A 22,062-nucleotide genomic window follows, 5' to 3' on the forward strand; every position below is an offset into this window, starting at 1 on the left:
TACATTAGACACCTTGTCTGGAGCGAAATGGTTTTCTACATTAGATCTTCAAAGTGGATATTGGCAAGTCGAGATCGATGAATGTGACCGTGAAAAGACCGCTTTCAGTATGGGCGACGGGTTATGGGAATTCTCTGTGATGCCATTTGGGTTATGTAATGCGCCTGCAACGTTCGAGCGACTGATGGAACATGTGTTAAAAGGACTCAACTGGAAGACATGTTTGGTGTATCTTGATGACATTATCATCATGGGAAAAAGTTTTGATGATCATCTGAAAAATCTAGAGGAAGTCTTTCAGCGAATAGCATCAGCCGGATTACGCTTGAATCCCAAAAAGTGCTCATTATGGAAGAAGCAGGTCACATATCTCGGACATAAAGTGTCAACTGAGGGGATTCACACCGAGGAAGGAAAAATAAAAGCAGTTAAAGATTGGCCTCGACCCACCAACATACATGAACTCCGCAGCTTCCTCGGTTTATGCACGTATTACCGCCGTTTTGTACCTGGATTTGTACCTGGATTTGCGAACATGGCTAGAAGTTTACATGATTTAACAAAGAAGAATCGCCCGTTTGTATGGCAGTTGGAACAAGAAAAAGCGTTTGAGCAGCTTAAAGAACTACTTTGTACGGCGCCGATGTTGGCTTATCCAATACCTGGAAAGAAATTCATCCTGGATACAGATGCGAGCGCTTATGGAATTGGAGGTGTCCTGTCTCAGCTCATCGACGGACAAGAAAGAGTAATTGGGTATTACAGCAGAGTGCTCGGGAAACCAGAGAAAAACTACTGTGTGACGCGAAAAGAACTACTAGCTGTGGTGGAATGTGTAAAACATTTCCACAAGTATTTGTATGGACAACGATTCTTGCTGAGGACTGATCATGCAGCATTAAAATGGTTATTACAGTTTAGGAATCCGGAAGGCCAAATTGCACGATGGATCGAAAGATTACAGAATTACGACTTCGAAACGGAACATCGAAAGGGGATTCACCACAAAAATGCGGATACATTATCACGTCGCCCTTGTCCACTGGAATGTAAACACTGCTCCAAATCAGAAGGAAAAGAAGGTATAATCGACATGCGATTACTGAATATAGAACCTGAGGATGATTGGACTCCTCACCGCATCAGAATCAATCAGCTGGAGGACCCTGATCTTGCAAAGCTGATAATAGCTAAAGAAAATGGGGTACGACCACCAAAGGAACAAATAAGTAGCGAGAGTCCAACGGCAAAAGCATATTGGGCCCAATGGAACAGCATAAACCTCGTTAATGGATACCTTCATCGTACCTGGGAAAGTGAAGATGGCAAACAGTCTCGTCTGCTGATCATAGTACCGAAGTCCATGATCCCGAAAGTGTTGAAGGAATATCACAATGGACCTAGTGGAGGGCACCTTGGAATTACAAAAACTATAGGTCGGTTGTCGAGATTCCATAGCAGAATGGATAAGTAATTGCGTAGAGTGCATGGCAGCTAAAGGTCCTAAAGCCAAAAGTCGCGGTAGGCTACAACAGTACAACGTGGGATCACCATTTGAACGAGTCGCAATGGATGTTGCAGGTCCGTTCCCAACCAGTGCGGCCGGAAACAAATATCTACTGGTTGTCATGAACTATTTCAGTAAATGGCCAGAAGTATATGCCTTACCAAACCAAGAAGCGAAGACAGTAGCCGAAGCGTTTGTAGAAAATTGGATAACAAGGTTCGGAGTGCCCGTCGAATTACACTCAGATCAAGGCAGGAATTTCGAATCTTCCATTTTCCAAGAAGTCTGTACATTATTGGGCATCCACAAGACACGGACAACAGCGTTACACCCACAATCAGATGGGATGGTAGAGAGATTCAACCGAACGCTCGAAGAACATCTGCGGAAAATCGTTGATAAAGACCAACGTAATTGGGACAAGTGCATCCAGATGTTCCTGCTGGCGTATCGTTCAGCGAAGCACGAGACAACTGGTTACACGCCAGCAAAGATTATTTTCGGATCTGATCTGCGACTCCCTGCTGATCTTAAGTTTGGAACGAATCCTACAGCTGTAAGAAATTATGGAGATTATTGTTCTGCCTTAAAGGAAGAAATGAATGAATTGCATCTAATGGTAAGACAGCTTACGCATCTGATGAGCAATAAGATGAAGGACCGGTTCGATCAAGCGGCAAATTCAAAAGGTTTTGAAGAAGGTGATCTGGTCCTGTTGTACAATCCACTTCGAAAGAAAGGCTTGTCCCCGAAACTGCAGACAGCCTGGGAAGGACCCTGTATGGTGATGAAACGACTTAATGACGTGGTATACCGCATACAAAGAAATGGGAAAGCACGATGTAAAATGAAAGTAGTACATTTGGAGAGGCTCGCCCCATTTGGTTCAAGAGGATTTGTGCCTAATCGGGACGATTAGGCTTTAGTGGAGGGCAGTGTTACAAAAAGTAGTATTAAGTTGTATTTGTATTGCTATATGCATCCCTTATTATGAACAATAGCTGTAGGTATATGGAATAGCATTTGTCTTGTTGTAGACATCTGGCGCCGCGGCTGTCTGCTTGCGTCTGGCGCCGTATAGCATTTTGTTCTGGTAATTTCCCGACGCAATATTCTAGAAGGACACGTCGGCATCAGCGAGAAGTGCGCGGCTATATAAGCCGTGGCAGCGCCAACGTAATCAATCAGTGCTAAGAGTAAACTGCTATAGTGTAGACGAGTTGTGAAATAAAGAGTTGTTGAATTAAATTAAACAGTGTTGATTTTATTTGTCAATCCAGAGATACGAACCTAACAAAGTAAACTAGCAAGAGTAAATTCGTAACAATATCACATAATTCAGTTACCTATTCTACTTAGAAGTATATACAGTCTTAAAATACTAATAGAAACCGAAAAATATCACATAATTCATTTACTACTACTTAGAAGTATACACAGTCTTGAAATAGCAATATAAAAACAAAAAATATTAATTCAGTCTCTTTAAGGCACTTAAACTTAGATCTAAATATAAAAGTTAAGAATTATTTCAAGATTTTTTTTAGCTCTAAAATTGCAAGTTTTAACTGCAGTTTTGATCTGCGATCTTGCTGGCTTATTAAGACTTCTTCTTTGTAAACCCGCAATTTTTCCCTTTTCAGCTGTAGCATTACCTCTGTTGCGTTTTTATTCAGTTCATACTGTTTCTTTTGGTATTCCACTTTTTCTTCAGCACATTTTCGTATGACCCCTAAAGTGGAGACCATTTCTTCGTAGAACTGTTTCTGGGCATTTGTCTGGGAGTCCAGTAACCTCAGCCTCTCTGCCTTGTTGCATTTTTTAATTGGCCGCTTTTTGCGTGCTGGAGGCTCGCGAGCCTCAGAATGAAACTCCACTTCATTTTTTTTAGAGTTTTCAGCCTGAGGATGTGGGTTAAGATTTGGTGGAGCTGAAAGTTGTGGTTCAACGTCGCCACTTATATCCAGACCAAATTCGGCTCCCGGCGGGTTTATGTAGGCATCAAACTCGAGTAAGCCAATAATACTCTCTTCAGTATTTGAAAATCGGGATGTAGTGCAGGTCGCCTCCACGCTGGTGCATCCTGGGTAACACCAAATGGCCTGCGGCCCTCACGGCCTTACAACTGCCTTGACGACTTTTTCTGGCATCGAACTAGTTTTTAGAATAGGAAACTTATCTGGATCTGTTAGAACCCTGGGCTGGTGGTGGCGGCATTCTGGCACCTGAGTATGATGGGGTGACACCCATCAGAAATGGCTGTCGGGCTAATGTCGAAACTGCCTCCGTCCCGTTAAAACCTTGGCAGGCCGCAGAGTACGTTCCCCCCCGTCGTCATTAAGTTGGAGTGGTAGGTGTAAGTTGAGAGGACTCCCTCTTTACGCTGGTCGGCTCTGAACGTACTGCCTCATAAGGGCGTACATCAACCCTCGCCTTGGCCTCATCACTGAGACAACCTTGGGACCATTAAAGGCGACTACCTCTCCGGGGGTCGGATAGCGGCTCTGAGTGGGGACCCTTATAACATGAACACAATACCAACAAACACGGACGAGAAGGTGACGAAGGGAGGTGAAGGGGCGTCGAAATCGACAACCAGATCTGTCCCAGGGAGGGCTGCTGCTCCCGGGACGACGAAATCGTCGCCAAGTAGCAGCAGAACTAGGACTCTGATAGGAGTCTCCGCATCAGGCGGTAGGATGAGGGAAGCCGGCGCAAACCCGCCGGCAAAACAGGTAGTGAAGGGTGGAGCCTTCATACACGGCGGAATCGCCAGCACTAGCAGAGGAACTTCTGCTACAGTTATGAAGGGGTCCACAGGGGGCATTAGCAAAGGGGCTTTAGCTAGGAAGCTGAAGTCGGACCGTCGACTAGCGGCAAAGATAGTGGAACGCTGAGCAGCATACTAACACGCTGGAGTGGGCCAAGAAGGGCTAAGCGAGAGCGAGACCGATGGGTCACGCTCGAAGCAAACAGACAGGAACCAGCGGTTAAGCGGCAAAGGTCGCACGAGGGAGAAACCTCCCTTGGAAAAAAACCGAGAACGGGGGCGGCGCCAACCTTCAGCGAGATTGCTAAAGGTGCTGGTGCAAGGATACTTGGCGTGCTCGACCGCAGCAGGGAGGACGGGGCTATCTTCCATGAAGAATGGAAGAGAGTAGCGGCGGCTATCTCTTCGGTCTTCCTCCGGGTGGTCAAGGAAAACCCTGGGGAAATCCTCAGGTACTGCAATCCCTCACTCCCCGCGCATGACTGGAGGGTAATAAGGCTCGCCAACTCGCGACATTTAATCTGAACCATATCGGCAAGCGCTGATAATGCTTAACGCGGAGTCCATCGGTCCTCTTAGCAAAACCAAGGGAGCCATCAGCTATGGGTTTGAAATGGTGGTACTGATGGTGCTCCCAACGGGCTAGAAGGCGTTAGCGATGGTCAAGTGACCAGGGAAAACGACCCAAACCTCTCGGACGTGGAGAGTACTGGAGGCGGATCGTCGATCGGCGACTCCGTCTTTAGCCTCGAACAATTGTTTGAGGAGGTGAGGGTCGACCATGACCTAAGCGCTGAACTGGCGCAAAGGCGGCCTCCGCCAATCTACTGCTTCGTCTGGAGCAAGACGAAGCCGATGTGGTCCTGATCCAAGAACCGTGGCTAACTAGCAACGGAATATCGGGACTAAGGACGAAGAGCCACAAGCTGCTGGCGGCCAAGAATGCAGGTAGAAATAGAGCCTGTATGCTGGTCAGAAACGATCTAACGGTATTTCTTTTACCTAATTTTAGCAACGCTGACGTAGTTACAGCAAAACTAGAGTGCGACACCGGGAGTATCTGGCTAGTCGCTGCGTATATGCCTCATGGCGATAAGGTGGAGCCACCTCCCGCATTACTAAGGAGGGCCTTGGATGAAGCGTCCCGGAATGGTGCTGATGTCATAATCGGCTCGGACGCCAACTCGCGACATTTAATCTGGGGGAGCCCGGATACCAATACTAGAGGTGAGTCGCTTTTTGATTTTATTGTTAGCGAAGCAGGGAGGAGGTTCTCGACCTCACCCTAGCCTCACACAGGATTGCCCCGCTGATCTCGAACTGGAGGGTTCTCGATGACCACTCCTTTTCTGAAGGCTTCGGCAAACTCTTCCACGCGCACCGGGGGCAGGCGCGCTGGCCACCGCCGATGTGGTGGATGGGAGAGCTCCTGTCCATTGAAAACACCGAAGGGTAGAGGTAAACCTCAATGGTGGACTTTGGAGCTCTCGGAAATTAGGGCGTCCTGTAGACGCTTATTCAACAAGGCCCGTAGGAGTGGGCTACCCGATGATTGGGTCTTGTATAAAACAGGACTTTCGATATACAAGTCCGAGCTAAGAAGGGCTAAGAGGATCTCGTGGAAGAGCTTCTGCGAAAAAGTGGAGGGCTTTCACGAGTCCTCTAGATTCAGGCGAGTTCTCGCGAAAAACCCTGTGTCCCTAGGGTACCTTAAGGATGTAAATGGGAACTGGGCGCTGAGCAGTGAAGATACACTACAGATGCTCCCTGACGCTCACTTCCCTAGTAACACGTCCTCCACGGAGGTATCTCTCGGAGCGTTGAATGCTGATCGCACGGCCTTTATCGGCCTTCTGGATGAGCGTCACTTGACTTGGGCGATAAATTCGTTCAAGTCCCCGGGACCGGACGGCATCATACCAGCGCAGCTGCAGCAGGCTGTTAAGGTGTCATGCGGCTGGTTGGCACGGATCTATGCGAACTGCATCAGATTAGGTTACATCCCGGGGGCCTGGAGACGAGTCAGGGTTACGTTCATCCCGAAGGCTGGCAGGGGCTCCCACGTCACGGCCAAGGATTTCAGGCCCATCAGTCCCTCCTCGTTTTTACTAAAGACTTTGGAGAGGCTGATGGACTGGTATCTAAGGAGGCGCATTCCGAGGGACTATCTATCAGGAGCGCAACATGCGTATCGTAAAGGAAGGTCAGTGGACACTGCCTTGCACACTATCGTGTCGTGGCTTGAGGAAGCAATTGAGGGCAAGGACTTCGCGGTTGGGACCTTCCTCGATATTGAGGGAGCTTTCAACAATGTCCTGCCAGAGGCAGTCGTAGCTGCACTAGACGGTCTTGGGGTTGAATCGAACCTCAAGCACCTCATTTTCAGTCTCCTGTGCGACAGAGTGGTCGAAGCAGAATGGGGCAGCGCGAGCGCGCGCCGGAGTGTGAGCAGGGGAACCCCGCAAAGGGGGTTTCTTTTTCCTCTTTTATGGATCCTAGTCGTTAACGACCTTCTCAAAAAGCTAGAGGATCTCGGCTGTCTGGTGATTGCCTATGCAGACGATGTAGCACTTATGGTGAAAGGAAAGTTTCTAAGCACCGTGTATGAATTGACGCAGGGATATCTCAGCGTTGTAACGAAATGGCCGTCGAAAATGGACTTGCCATCAATCCAAATAAAACGGAAATGGTTTTATTTAGTAGAAGGTACAAGATCCCGGAGGCGCCGTTACCGCTATTGGGAGATATCCGCTTGCAACCGGCGGATACAGTGAAGTATTTAGGGCTCATCCTGGATAAGAAGCTTTCATGGAAGCCGAATATCGAGGAGAGAGCCAAAAAGGCATCAATTGCCTTATATTGCTGTAGAGGAGCTATTGGCAAGAGGTGGGGCCTCTCACCGAAAGTGGTATTCTGGCTCTATGACACCATAGTCAAGCCCATAATGTTCTATGGAGTCTTCATGTGGTGGAGGGCTTAGCAGAAGACCACACTTGCAAAGAAACTTGAGAGCGTTCAACGAGCTGCGCTCATCAGCATGTGCGGTGCATTAAGGTCCACCCCAACCATCGCACTTAATGCAATCCTGAACATAACGCCGGTGGATATTGCCGGAAGGTGTATGGCCGTAAAGGTGGCTATTAGGCTCAGAGAGTCTGAGTTCCTAAAGGGGCGTGTATCTGAACACTTGGATATCCTCACAAGCTTTGACTTCATACCGGATCATCTGGATCATGGAGTCGCCATATCGAACTCCGGTGGCTCCTTCTCTGCAACTATACCGACAAGGAAGGTTTGGCAGGGAAGAAGTCGCTGGAGGAGAGGGGCGGTAAGCTTCTTTACGGATGGGTCGAAGCTTGGGGGGAAGGTCGGTGGAGGGGTCTACTGTCGGGAGCTCTCCATAAAATCCATCTTCAGACTTCCCGACTATTGCAGCGTTTTCCAGGCTGAGGTTGCAGCCATCAAGGTAGCAGCAGACATGCTGCTCAAAAGAGTGTCTACCTTCAGGGAAGTGACCATTCACTCAGATAGCAGAGCGGCGATACTAGCCTTGAACGCGTTCACAATGCGTGCACGGGTAGGTGCTCCTGCATCCTCCTGTTCTCTACTACTGGATGGCTGGGCCTCGCGACTGCTCGGTCAGCGATGGTCCAGCATTGATACCTGTGCGATCGCAAAGGCCTTTGGCACAAGATAGACCGCAGAAGATCTGGTGATCTCTTTGCCCTCATTAATGATGGGGCTCCTAACGGGCCAATGCCCTATTGGCATACATGCTGTAAGACTGGGAATCTTACCGGACGCCGCATGCAGAAGCTGCTTGGAGGAGGATGCAGTAGAAACCAGCCAGCACTTTCTTCTTGACTGCCCTGCTTATGGGAGGTCAAGACTTAGACACTTGGGGGCACATAGCTTCAGAACACCCGCCGACCTGGCGGGCATAGAAATTAAGCGCCTCTGCAGATTTGTATTGGATACTAAACGGTTTGCCGATATCTAAGTCCGAACACGGGATTTCGTTTTTCAATGGCTTCACAAAGGACTAATTCTACTAGTCCATGTGCGATCTCTTGATCAGCCATCTAACCTAACCTAACCTGTTAGAAAATCCCTGCAGCCTGTTAGTACCTCCGCCTGTTGCTCTGTACTCCGCTTTGTTTTGCGACAGTTTTTTCTTTGTCTTTGACTTCATATCAGCCCATACCTACAATGTCCAAATAAAAATGTATTTCCACAAAAAACAGAGAACAACCTTCATCCACTTTGCCGCTGGTCTAGTTGGTGCACCCAAACAGTTTAGCTCCAAAGCAAATCCCTCCCATTTTGTTGCCGCCTGAACTTTCGTGCAAATCCCTCTTGCAAATTGTGGATTTTCTTCCATTAAAGCTACCAGTTTTTCCAATTGCTGTTTAGTGCTCACGACTTTCGAAATGCATAAAATTAACAAAAATTGTATAAATTAATTATTTGTTACCATAAAGAAATAAATAAACGCAAAAAACCTACATTTTCACAAATATCCATTCACTACGCTACGCTGTCGATAGGTAAATTCTGTTCGACAGCCATTTCGATGCTCAACGAAAATTTTGACAGGGTTGCATAGCTCTTAATACGAATTTGACATTCGATTTTCGATTTTCGATAGCCAGCGAAAAGCGAAGATCGAATGCAACTCATAACAGGGGCCAATATCAGCTTTGTAATTGTAGCTTCATTTTAACTACTTACATATGCACATGTATGTAAATGTGAATATGTGTATCTAACGCGTAAATTCTTCCTTGGTTACCAGTGATAAGTGGAAGGACTCATTTTCATTGTCGCCCCGCGCGCAACGTCTTGCGGGTGGCAAAACAATCTTCGCTGTTTTTTAATATTCAGAAAAATACTTCAGCAAATTTTTTTACAAAATTTATTTTGGAAATTGTTTCAAAAGTGCACAAGATATAGGGCCAAAAAGGGTTTTTTTTCTATGGCTTTTAATAAGATGTCTTGTAAATTTACTATCAATTTCATCAAAAACCATATTGTGAGAATTTTGAAACTTCAGAATTTGCGTGGCTTCTAGTTCCTAAATTTTATATACTTAATATCGAAGATATTTTGTAAAAATTCACTTTTGTTCGAAACACCCAACTGGTTGTTGTCCTCGTAAAAATAAAGGATAACATTACCGCCGTTCAACAAATCCGATGGACGGGACAAGGACAGAGACGAGTAGGTCCCTGTGGCATTTACTACAGTGGCCATATAAAGGAGCGTAAGTTTGGTGTAGGATTCGTGGTGGGAGGGAGATTCCGTCGCCGAGTACTATCATTCACTGCGGTGAATGAACGTCTAGCCACAATCCGCATCAAAGCGAGGTCCTTCAACATATCGCTGATTTGCGTCCACGCCCCGACGGAAGAGAAGGATGATGGACCAATGGTGCCTTTTATGAGTAACATCGACTCGGACCACTATCTTGTCGCAGCCAAGATTCGCACTCGTCTCTGTGCAGCAAAAAACGCACAAAAACAAACACAAGGAAGATTCGCCGTCGAGAAGCTGCAATCAAACACTTCCTCCTCCCTACTGCAATCGGAACCATTGGTTTTCGGAAAGTCCAAAAGAACAGCTGGCACGACGAGGAGAGACGTGACGCAGCGGAGAGAAAACAGGCTGCCTACCTCGCAACGTTACGATCGCCCACAACACGTGCGGGATGTGATAGATACCGAGAGTTGAAGAGGGAAGCGAGACGCATTTGCAGACAGAAGAAGAAAGAGGCCGAAATGCGTGAGTACGAACAGCTCGATGAGCTGGCCGACAGGGATATTGTTCGAAAATTCTACGAAAAGATGCGGCGGCTTACAGAAGGTTTCAAGACTGGAGCATACTCCTGTAGAACCCCCCAAGGTGATCTAGTTACCGATGCCCAGAGCATACTTAAATTATGGAGGGAACACTTCTCCAGCCTGCTGAATGGCAGTGAACGCAGCTGGTTCCGGTTGCAGCTGTACGTAAGGAGTTTGAAATGCCGTCCCACAGTTCCTTCATACCGAGTTGTTGACGAGTACTCTCAGAGAGGAGGAGTGCAAGCCGAGCAGAGAATCGTTCGGCTGTATGTTGTGATTGCAGCTTCTCGACGTCGAACCTTCCTTGCGTTTGTTGGCGTGCGTTTTTTGCTGCACAGAGGCGGGTGCGAATCTTAGCTGCAACAAGATAGTGGTCCAAGTCGATGTATTTAAATATACAAAGTGAAAAATGTGAAAAAATTTTGTGAAACATTGTGAAATACTAAGTGTTATTAATACGAATTTTTGAATTTTTAATCGAGAATATTTTAAAATATATAAATTTTAGCAATATTATTTTTGCATATTCCTTCTCTGGAGAAGCTTCACTATCCGTACATACCCCATTTATACCGAAATTCTATATTTTTAAATAATTACCCTTTTTCGTTTGTTATTTCTCTTTTCCTAATTCACCAGTTGTTGAGAGCACAGTTTTACTGGTATTTATGGCAATTGTCTTCGCCCTGTTGCTCGCCGTGTACGCAACTTTGCAGTTTAAATGTATTTACTATAATCAATTATTCCCAGTAATATAAATTACTTTCTGTCAAATACAAAAAAGTAAAACACTTTAAATATTTTACAAAAGTCAACTAGTCTGTATGGCTTGCGAATTGCTAATAATTTTCTCGCTTCCGTTTACAGCTGTATTTATAACAGAAACAGCGAAGAACGCAAAACCGCAGCCCGAATAAGCTGATACAACCTATCTTATGAGAGCGCAATGTACTCGTAAATGATTAGTCAACACTGCTTCTACCGCCCGCTTTACCGTACGATACCGTAGAATTTCCCGTAGAAACGAGTCAGCTGATTGCTCTCTCACAACGCAGGGATAGCAGTCTCGATATGCTGTGGTAATTATAAAAATTAGCATCTGTTGCAGAGAACTTATAATATGAAGAAGGTTCAATTGCGGACAGGCGCATAAACTGTCAAGAGCTAACAAAATTCTATAAGTGGATTTCACCACTTTTGCCTCGGAAGGAGAAATTTTAAGAGTGATGAGTAAACAGAGCTAACCATTCAATGAAAATTATGCTCAGAAGTATGCATTGCTCTTATAGATGTATGTTGGGTCTTTGACTAATATTTTTATACGTATACAATTGATATGAATATGTATCATTTTGCGAATTTTTGTGAATGCATGCAAAATTGATAATATTATAATTAAATTATGAAATTTTCAAAACAATATTTGTAGTTAACGTGAGAATAAAAGCTACTTTTTAAATATTTCTTATCTTTTATAATATAACTGGGGTACTCACAACGTGTCTTAAAGCACCGTAAAATCATAAAATCATAAGTTTTTATGCTAGTGTAAAAAATTTGTTGTTTGATTGCATACTAAAATAAGTTTACGCAAATACAACTCTGAACGCTATGTATTCGGTTCGTCATAACTGATCAGCTGATTTCTGTTTACATCAGTTTGCTTTTGTGTTGTGGTTACATTTGTGTTTAAATTTATATTCTTTATTTTCGGAATAATGGAGCAATATAATGTTATACAGGTAATATAAAAATGCATAATAAATACAATTTAACTAATTAAATGCGCTTTTAGACAAAAGCAAAGCGGGTGCGTTCCAACCCAACCAGAAAGTGGCCGTTTGAAGAAGAAAAGGCGTTGATTGAATTTTTAACACAAAATAGGGATTTTGAGGTAAATCTATTAATTAAAATACAATTTAGAAGTAATCTATTATAATTTTAATTATAGAAGCCAACGTCTCAAATGTGTTATAGACGATTTTCAAAGGAGAGCAACATTGCGGTGGACTAGAAGCTAACACGCTCGAAGGTTCGTTATCTGCGTACAACATATAACAAACCAAAAGCATGGGAAGGCTCGACGGGTGCAGGGAGTATGGAAGGCGGAACTATGAAGGTTAAGATTTTGTTTTGTAAATAAAACAAAATTTACGATTTCTGCGTGCGTATAGAATTGAAGCAAATAGTATTGAGGACAATTGCGAATTTGTGTAAATGGTTCAAACCATAAAATGAAGCGTAACGACTAGTAAATCGCATCAGAACTTGAGAATTTAAATGTTATTCATTATCTAGTAGTAGTTTGAATAACTAGACATTTTTATTTCAGACACTTTACTTAAAATGTGGATGTTTTTTTATGAAATGGAAGAAATTTTCGGCAATAGAGTGGTTGAGTCAGTAGTAATAAACAACAGTTTGGAGAACAACGAAAACTATTCGGAAGTAGACCTCAACGAGTCAGCGTCTTCTGCGGCTGTATGCGAAGGTGAACGCATAGATAAGACAATTCGTAAAGGCATCAGATATTCTGCAATTTCAGTCTGATATGATACAGCTGAAAAAGCAGAAAATGGAGCAAAAAATGAGTTTTAAGGAGAAAGAGTTGGAATTAAGAGAAAGGGATTTGAGGATTAAAGAAAAAGAAGTGGAGTTAAGAGAAAAGCAAGAATTATTACTAAAAGACAAAGAAATGGAGATGAAACTAAAAGAATTGGAAAGTAATGAAAAGTTAAAAATAATGGGAATACAAATGAAAGAAAGATTGGCAATGGAAGAATTGAAACACAAATACAAATGAGTGGAAGAATTGGAAGAAGTGGACCAAGAGAATTTTAAATTACCTGAAATGAATTAATGTACCTGAAGTTTATTTTTAATAATTAGTTTTTATGTTAATTTTTAAATAAAAAAAAACTCATTTTTATATATGAATACTAATACTAATGAATAGTAAATATACGTTTAAATAATGATGTATTTTAAGTTAATCTATGATTTTGTATGAAGTCAAGAAGGCTGTGTTGTGTTACTTCCTGGTGGTAACCTATATTGAGGTGGGTTAATTTCAACGCTTTCTTCGTTTTCAGTTTGGAAATTGATTAGCATGTTATGGAGAATGCAGCATAATATGATCCACTCATTGCATTCTTTTTTATTTTGCTCATTTATCATTCTAAACGACAATTCCTTCAAGCTACCGAATTTTTCTTTTAAAATGCCAAAACAATTCTCAATTCGCACACGATATTTTGAAAAGTACTTATTGAAACTTTCTTTTTCTTCCGTAGTGTAGCTCATATTGTTTTGCCTGAACGGTGTCAATAAAAATTCCTCGAGTGGATAGGCGCTATCTCCAGCAATCCACTGAGAGTCAGATAAAAATCGTCGAGGATGTTTGGCAAGAGGGCTATTCAAGAAGATTTTGGCGTCATTTTTTGGCTGGCGCTTCAGCCAACTTTAACTCGGATCCATCAATATATCCTATACAACCTGGCATCTCTTTCCGCGTTGTAGTAACAATTTCCAACCGTTCATTTTCATTTGGCCAAAACAGAAACTTCTCTTTTAATTTCAATATTGCTTTAAATACGCGCTTAGTTATAATTTGCCCCCATCACCCACGCCAAACAATGAAGCAACCTTTCGTATAGATAATCCATCTCCGGAAGATCCCAACCTAAATAGCACTATTTTTAATTGTAAATCTAAAGAAAGGTGCGCTCCACTAGAATTTATGTTAAATACACTATCATCCTTTATATAATCTAGTATGCGGCGAAATTCGTTCGGGCGAACACGAATCATTTCGTCGAAACGGCTGTCATCAAATTTCCTAAGTACATTATGTCGCCATTGGGATGACTTTGGTATTCCGAGATGAACACTTCTACGAGTGTTTAATAAACAAAGTAAACTCAATGAAAAATTTTCAAACATTTCAACCGCATCTTAGTCGTCGCCTGGAAATTAATTTTTACGTAAATAAATATCAAAGTGAGACTTGCTTTTAATGGTAAAACTCACTTGAGTCAAGTATCATCAGGTTTAATGCCTGATTCTTGCATAGCGCATCCATTATTTTAAAATTTTCACCTCTCCTTGGCATTTTGACTGCGAAATACTTATTTTTGCAAATAATGTAATTTTTGTTTTTTCAATCAGCTGATTGATAAGTGATTTACGACAACAAATTTATAACGACGTGTTCACAACCATTGTATTTTGTCTTAACTTTTGTTTATGACTTATAACTTTTTGACACGTTGTGAGTACCCCCAATATAATTTCATATATGTACACTAGCTGACCCCGCAGCCGTTGTCCTGCGCAAAATTATGTGTTTTGAAATGAAAAGGCAAAAATTCATATTTTATTGATAATCATTTATTTGCTATTTGTCTATATTTTTCTTCAATGTAACGCAGCTTGATAAACAAAATTTTTTGGTTTCTGTTCCGGTGCGTAAATGTACAGAGAAGATGGTTTTCCAACTCTTGAGCACGCCACGTACATATATCTGGCCGTGTGAAAAACATAGCATTTCCAAATGTATGCCACCCACTATGCGACTATTCTGTTGATCGTCATTTTAAATTCAATTTTCACTGGAAACGGAATACATTTGAACCGAATTGGCAAATCGTTAGAACTCAAAAGAAATCCGTAGAATCAAGCATTCTGTCCCTTATATTTGATAGGTGCATCACAATCAGATTGCGATGATGCGGTGGCATACCAGGCCTCTCCAAAGAATTTACAAATTCCACTGGTAATTCACGGTGTCGTCTTCATTGTCAGACGATCGATCGATTTGTATGATTGCAAGTCTCCTGGAATTTGACTTTGAATTTTCCAGTTTAAGTCAACAACATAGGTATTTGTGGCAGCTAAGATTGCTCGTACACTCAAGGAATCGTACTTACGACAGTTTGGCCAATGTTCGTATAAACATTCGTGATGAGTCCATCTTTCGTGAATTGATAAACGGCATATGGGATTGATATCAGACCATGGGAAGTATCAATCAGTATTGACCCATTTCCAATTCTTAGCGTATGCAATGTAAAATGTCTTCGGCAATGTAATTTTTGGTCGTATCCCATAACGCGGATTTGAAGGCTGATCATCGCGAAATGTGTGTGAACTTCAGTGGCATTCGTTTTTCGGGTGGATTGTGTAAGTTCATTCTAATGCATTAGTTGGGAACACACCTGGATGTCCATCTACTGGATGACCCTGCTTTCTGCGTAACAATTTCTTCGATGATGCATCCCATGTATAATATCAACGTATTTCGAATAGAGCAATGTTCTCGCAAACGGATCACTGACGGAAGTTGAGAAAAAACTCGCTAATGTTAATTTTGTTGCTGGTGGTGTTTCTGTTGACTGTACTGTATTCTCTGGGTTGAAATAGACTCTTTGGTCATTCCCCAAATTAACTTCGAGACGCACAACAGTCGGAAAACGTTCATGAATTTCAAAAGAAATATCCTACAAAGCACTTTATTTCAGTTCACGTATCGACCGTGTCGTTTAAAACCAATAACCGCCATGTTGCTTCCTATGGTGACGTATTTACAAACGCATTTTATCGATTACACCAAACTACAATACGCAACATTCACATGACTTTTGAATGTGAATTAGACAATAGTGGCGAATATGGTACGACCCATGTGTTGTCAACTTTGATGTGTTGTTAACTTCGATATTTACGCCGATAGAGTGGATATCCATCATTTCCAGCTTGTGTTTCAGAAAAGCACATGGATAATGTTTCGCGCATTTTTTGTCAGGCATACAAACCGAAGTGTGATTGTGATGTCCGCAAGGTCCATGAACCATGTTGGTTTTCGTCACTTCATATAATACTGGATCTTTCTCTGCATCATTAATTTCCGCAGAAATGAGTTCATCAATTTGATCTGCTGTGACAACCATCCACCATCCAAAGAAGAATATGTACGTGCGACAAACCTCTCTTTTGCTACTCAACAGAGTACATTTAGCATCTAACAGTACCACATATACCTACCCTACTCCAAGATAAACTCCATGAAACATCGTAACTGTTGTTTGAAAAGTCGTGCTGTGACATCGTGACGATCGCTTGCTTATTGACCGCGATCCATAATTCCGCACGTATGTCACCGCATCCTGTACTTCTTGCCTTGCCTTGCCTTTGGCTGCCATACTTTGATGGACCGATATTAGGGCGACCTCTTCGTGGCTTCGTAACAAATTTCAATCTGCAATTGACCTCTTTGTGTGAAACGCACGTAAAGTTTTCACTGAATAATTTTTCTTTTCAATAGCCGGAATAAAAAAGCAAGCGACCGAAATTGAACTATTCGAATAATTTACAAATCAAAATATTGAAAAACAAAACATACAAAAATGTTTATGGAAAAAAGATACTTTTTGGAATTATCCTAAAAAAAAGTATTCTCGTTGTTTGGGCGGAGACCTATCCGAATTGGTGGTAATCACCGAAATCGGTCCAGGCGTTCTCTAGTTATAAGCTTAGTAACTAACATCACTTTCTTTTATAGATATTAAGCGATGTGATAAAAACTTGATCCACAGATATCGCCTTTTTCTTTGGCATCGTTTTGTTTAATACACGTTTACACCAATTTAAGGTTTGAATATTGGATACTGCGATGGGAGCGCCATCTATCGGTCAAACATTTCAAATTTAAAAATTGATTAAAAATGAAAAAATAATTTAAAAAACATTTTCCAGTGGACCAAATTGTAAATATAAACCATTCCCGAATCTCCTTGAACGTACACACAAAATTTCATCAAAATCGGTCCATCCGTTTAGGAGCAATCCCAAGGCAAACACACGGTCAGAAGATTTATATATATAAAGATATATTTATGCTATATATATGGGCATGATTCCGATTACTTTGGCGGAGGGGTAAAAAAACCGAATTTCCGTATAAATGGGGTATGTACGGATAGGGGAGCTTATCCTGAGGAGGAATATCCAAAAATAATATAAAAATAACTAATATTTTTTAAAATATTCACGTTTAAAAATTCAAAAATTTGCACAAGAAAACATGTTATTTCTCCATGTTTCACTAACTTTTTCACGTTTTTTACTATGTATATTCAAATATACACTCTAAGCATTGAAATAAGCTCACATTTCACATTTATTTTGTAATTTTTCAACTAAATTTAGTAATTTAAAAATCACTTGTCGAATTTATGGCTGAAAAGTTCAGAGTGCTTATATTTACGAGGAAAACCAGCATTGCCACACTTTAAAAACCAAAACTGAACGATTCTTCAGCGTTTCACAGCGTTTTCTTTGTTTGTACTTTCGAGTGATTCATTTTTCTTTATTAACTATAAAAAACATTAAAGAAGATTTTTCAAGCTTAAATTGAATATGTGAACACTTTTCCATATACATATTATACATATGTACATATTGTATATGAATATTTGAATAATATGTGATTTATATTTAATAAATACAGATAAGTAAAATCGTGTGATAATATTATAATATTACGAGCGAATGCCCGGGGTGACTGAAGTACTTTCGCGTAGTACTCCTTTCTGCGTTAAAAATAAAAAATATATTGACTTTTTGTTATAAGGTGGTTATAATTTTTGGTTATCATGCACTCATATTGAAACAAATTTTTTTGTTATAAATTGGATAAATTTGGTTATTATATCTGTCAGCGATTTCCATATATTTTTGATGATACATTGGTTTGTATTTTAGGCGACGATATATATATTATTATATTTAAAATATGAGTTTTGGGTATAAAGTGGTTATATCTTTCGGTTATCATGCACTCATATTGAGACAAAATTTGAGTTTTCGTACTGCACTGTATACTTTACACTTTATTACGTAATATTATTATATAATATTATTTATACATATATAATATTATTATATAATATTACTAATACATGTTTATAATATTACTTATTTGCGTAATAAATTTAAAAAAGAAAATATCCATATACATGAATAGAGGAATATTTGCGAAAAAGAGGAATTTCAGCGAATTGCTTTATTATCACATGGCAGCGCTCCATTTCGTCGTAATTTTTGGTAAACAAATGAGGTTCAAACGAGTGTAAAATGTAATTTTTAAAATAAATATTTTTTAGGTAAAAAACCTACTAAAAGTGTAAAATGTAGATTTATTTAAAAGATTATAATGTAATTTAATTAATTTGAAGAAAAAAATGTGAATAAAGTGTGTTTATCGTGGGGAAATAGCTTCTTGAAATGTTAGAATTTTGCGATTTTTTGAACTTAAAAGTCGAATATCTCGTAAACTCGTTTGCGGACCCTATAACCCTATATGTTTTTTAATCAGGAGGACTTCCTCTTTCCATCGGTACCTTCAAATCGCGGCGCCAAAGAAATCGGATTGTGCCTATATATGATATGTTATATACTATAAAAACTTAGTACATATATTACAATAGTAATATACATACATATGTATCTTAGTAAAGACATTATATATGCACGACTTCAAAGCTATTAAATTTGGAAATAAAGGGAGCTATCAAAGTTTTGGTTTTTGTTTATATATTTATTTTTATACTAACATAATATAACAAAAATTAATTGTCTTCTTAAAATTGGTCTGCAAATTCTATCAATTTACTATCAAGTAAGTCTCATTTGTGCATTTATTTTTATTGATAACTAGCTGACCCCGCAGCCGTTTTCCTGTGTGAAATTACATATGTATGTGTTTTGAAATGAAAAGAAAATTAAATTTATCATTTCTTTCAATTTCAATGTAACGCAGCTGGATAAACAACATGTTTTGGTTTCTGTTCCGGTGCGTAAATGTACACAGAAGATAGTTTTCCAACTCGTGAGCACGCCACGTATTTTTGGCCGTGTAAAAAACATAGCAGCTCAAAATTTATGCCATTTACTTCTAGCGACTATCCTTATGTCCTGATGATTGTCACCTCAAATGCTATTTTTACTGGAAACGGAATCCGTTTGAACTGAAATGGCAAATCGTGAGAACTCAAACAAATTCGTAGAATCAAGCATTCTGCCCCCTTGTATTCGATAGCTCCGTCACAATCAGTCCGGTTCCATTACACAGTTTCGGCGTTTGTAGCATAATAACGACAGATCCAACTTTGAGACGCAAATGATGCGGTGGCATACAAAGCCCCTCCAAAGAATTTAGAAACTCCACTGGATAATTAACGGCGTCGTCTTCATTGTCAAGACGATCGATCGATATGTATGAGCGCAATTCTCCCGGAATTTGACTTTGAATCTTCCAGTTTAAGTCATCGACATGGGTATTTTGGGCAGCTATCATTGCACGTGCACTCAAGGAATCGTAGTTAAGATAATTTGGCCAATGTTCAGATAAACATTCGTGATGAGTTCATCTTTCGTGAATCGATAAACGGCAGATGGAATTGATATCAAAACACCGGAAGTATCAACCGGAATTTATCCATATTAAATTTTTAGATGTAAAATGTCTTCGGCAATGTCATTTTTGTTCGTATCCCATAATAGACCCGGATTTGGAGGCTGATATGTCGAAATGATTATCGTGAAAAGTGTGCGAACGTCATTTTCATTCCAGTGATTATCATTTTCCAGCAATTGTAATTGCTGGCTTGCTTCTCAAAAAGTTGCACACACCGTGTCAGTCACAGTACGCAATGACTCATATGAAGTTGAACCGCGTACATTTATCAATAGCAACCGAAGGTAGAAACAATCGTCGTTTTTTGGGTGGATTGTGTAAATTCATCTTAATGCATTAATTGATAACACACCTGGATGTCCATTTACTGGTTGGCCTTGCTTTCTGCGTAATTATTTCTTCAACGATGCATTCCATGCATAATTTCGAGGTATATCCGAATGTCCTCGCAAACGGATCACTGACAAAAGTTGAGCAAAAACTCGTAAATGTTAATTTTGTTGCTGTCGGTGTTTCCATTGGCTGTACTGTATTACCTAGGTTGAAATACACTCTTTGGCCATTCTCCAAATTAACTGCGAGACGTACAACAGTCGGAAAGCGCTACAAAGTGCTTTAGTGCAGTTCACGTATCAACCGTACCGAGACCAATAAGCGCCATGTTGCTTCCTTTGGTGATGTACTTACAAACGTATTTTATTGATTACACCAAACTGCAATATGCCCTTTGAATATGAATTAGACAATAATGGTGAATATAGTACGATCGTGTGTTGTCAACTTCGATATTCACTCTTCTAAATTGAATGCTGAATGTTCTGCCATTGTCGTCTGGTGAGCAACGCCGATAAAGTACAGTACAGCCATCACTTCTTGTTTGTGTTTCCGAAAAAAAAGCACGTGGATAGTGTTTGGTGGATTTATTGTCAGACATACAAATCGAAGTGGGATTGTGGTATCCGCTTGGCCCATGAACCATAATGGTTTTCATCACTTCGTATAATACTGGATCTCTGCATCAGGAATTTCAGCAGAAATGATTTCATCAATTTGATCTGGTGTAACCACCATCCAAAAAGGAATGTGGGCGTGCCTCTATTTTGCCACTCAACAGAGTACATCTAGTATCTAAACGCAACGTATATACGTTGCTTCTAGATAAAGTCCATGGAAGCTGTTGCTTGAAAAGTCTTGATGTGACATCGTGACGATCCCTTGCTGATTGACCGTGATCCATAATACCGCACGTATGTCATCGCATCTTGGGAGTACTCGGTCAAGTGCCTTGCGCTGCTAATGTACTTATGTTGATGCCAAAAAGAACACCGACCGATATTACAAATTTAAATCTGTAATTGATCACTTTGTGTGCAACACACATAACATTTTCACTGAATTATTTCCAAAAATTTTTGAAGCAAACGACAAATTTGAACGATTCAATTAAATGAAAAACAAATCGAAAGAAAATTTGTATGGAAAAAGTTAACTTTTTGGTTTCGTCCAATTTTCCGACTTTTCCTCACGAAAAGCATACTGGTTTTTTTTTATTTCTAAACCTTCTCCGATCCACACAGAACATTCTCTGAAAATTTCATCAATATTGGTTCAGTCATTCCCTTAGCGTTACTAATAAACAAACAATCATTCGTTTGTATGGGAAAAAGAAAAGGGCTGTTTTTAGGGGTTTTCCGGCAATTATTCGGGGTTCGTAAAAACCATCCTTGAGCCTCAACGAAAATTTAAAAAAAATAATTGGCAAAATTTGTCCAGGCGTTTTTGAGTTATGCGCTTACCAACACATTTTGCGATTCATTTTTATATATAAGATGAAATGTATATTTTTCAATCTTTCTGAGAATTTTCTTAATGTTTTTTTCCATAAGAACCTTGTACAGAGTATTAGAAAACTACAAAAAAAAATCAGTCAAATCGGTTCAGCCATTTACGCGTGATGCCGTGACAACGCATGCGTTGTCCTGCGTGAAATTATGTGTTTTGAAATGAAAAAAAAAGTTGAATTTACATTGTGTTAAAAATTATTTATTTTCGATTTTTCTAAATTTTTTTCAATGTAACGCAGTTTGATAAGCAACATTTTTGGTTTCTATTCCGGTGCGTAAATGTACAGAGAAGATGGTTTTTCAACTCGGGAAAACGCCACGTACATATGTATAATTGGCGCGCACCCATGCAATCGTAGTTACGATAATTTGGCCAATTTGGCCTAAACATTCGTGATGAGTTCATATTTCGTTGAAGTGAATTGACAAAAGGGAGGTGGAATTGATATCAAACCACTGGAACCGAAATTTTCCTATTTCCAATTCTTAACGAATACGATGTAAAATGTCTTCGCCAATATACTTTTGTTCGTGTTCCATAATTGACGCGGATTTGAAGGCTGATAGGTGAAAATGAACATCCTGGGAGTCTCATGTAGTTTATGTATCTTGGGCTGCCATACGTT

General features: G+C 40.5%; 1 protein-coding gene and 1 pseudogene across 1 annotated transcript in view; one reads left to right on the forward strand and one right to left on the reverse strand.

Annotated features, from left to right (window-relative positions):
- LOC125775363 (uncharacterized) overlaps window positions 1–22,062 on the reverse strand; it is a 727,609-nt gene that overhangs the window by 251,650 nt on the left and 453,897 nt on the right. The gene's annotated exons all lie outside the window — the stretch shown is intronic.
- Window positions 11,615–12,435, forward strand: LOC125775605 (uncharacterized; annotated as a pseudogene).

This window comes from Bactrocera dorsalis, chromosome 1 (genome assembly GCF_023373825.1).
Source record: "Bactrocera dorsalis isolate Fly_Bdor chromosome 1, ASM2337382v1, whole genome shotgun sequence".
Lineage (NCBI taxonomy): Eukaryota > Metazoa > Arthropoda > Insecta > Diptera > Tephritidae > Bactrocera > Bactrocera dorsalis.